Here is a 1,043-nt window from a genome sequence, read left to right as displayed (position 1 = left end):
CCAGCCCATCACACCCCCGAAGTGGTTCCTGGAACCAGGAGTGCCCCCCCACCCCAAGTTGGGGCCACGTGACCCAGCATCAGTGTGGACACAGGGCAGGCTCCCGCCAGCAGGTCCTGTCCTGCCTGATGGCTGGGCATTCAGGGTGTGAGATTTGTGGGGGGAAAGTGGGGTTTGAGGGGGAAGGGATGTGGGGGGGTATGACGTTTGTGGTGTGGGGGGGTTTAGGGGGGTAGGGTTTGTGGGGGTAAGCTTGTGGGTGCATTGTGGTGGTGGGGTTGGTGGAAGTGGTTTGGTGTGCACTACCAGTTAAAGCCTTCATGTGCAGACGTACCCTTTCAGGCTGGCAGAGATCATTAGTTCCTCTATTGTGACCATCTGTGTTTAGGGGGGTAGGGTTTGGGGGGGGGCTTGTGGAAGTGGTTTGTGGGTATGGGGGTTGTCTGTGGGAGTGTTCGGTTTGTGGGTGGATTGTGGGGGGGTTGTAGGTGGGAGGACAGTGGGGGAGAGGTGAGCAACCCACCTGCCCCCTTAACAGCACACATTCCCCTTCCCGCCTCCCCTGCAGCAGCAGCAGCAGCCAGCAGTGGGTTGTTGGGGCACTTGTGGCCTGCTGCTGGCAGAGCCCCTAGTGGTGCATGGGACCCAGTGGCTTCAAGTGGTGCATGGAGCAGGCCCAGCCTGCTGGCGCACACCTTCAAGCAGGACCGAGCCAGCTCTTGCCACCACCTGGAGTTCCTGGCACTGCAAGCAGAACCTGCACACCATTGGGCTGGCCCAGCTCCTGCCTCCATGGAGGCAGCATGGCCCAATGGTGCATGATTCCTGTGCACTATGCTGGGAGTCACAGGTCACAGCAGGAGCTGGCCTGGTCCTGTCTGAAGGCACACAACAGTGGGCTGGGCCAGCTCTGTGTGCCACATGGAGCCTCCAGGTTTCAGGCAGTGCCATGTACCACCGGTGGCTCCACCAGCAGCAGGCCATGAGCACCCTGACAGCCTGCTGCTGCTGCTATGAGGGGAGCTGTGGGCTGTGCGGGGCGC

Source organism: Gavialis gangeticus, unplaced genomic scaffold (assembly GCF_001723915.1).
Source record: "Gavialis gangeticus isolate Ggan-Ray unplaced genomic scaffold, GavGan_comp1, whole genome shotgun sequence".
Classification (NCBI taxonomy): Eukaryota; Metazoa; Chordata; order Crocodylia; family Gavialidae; genus Gavialis; species Gavialis gangeticus.
Note: the sequence above shows the minus strand (reverse complement) of the source record.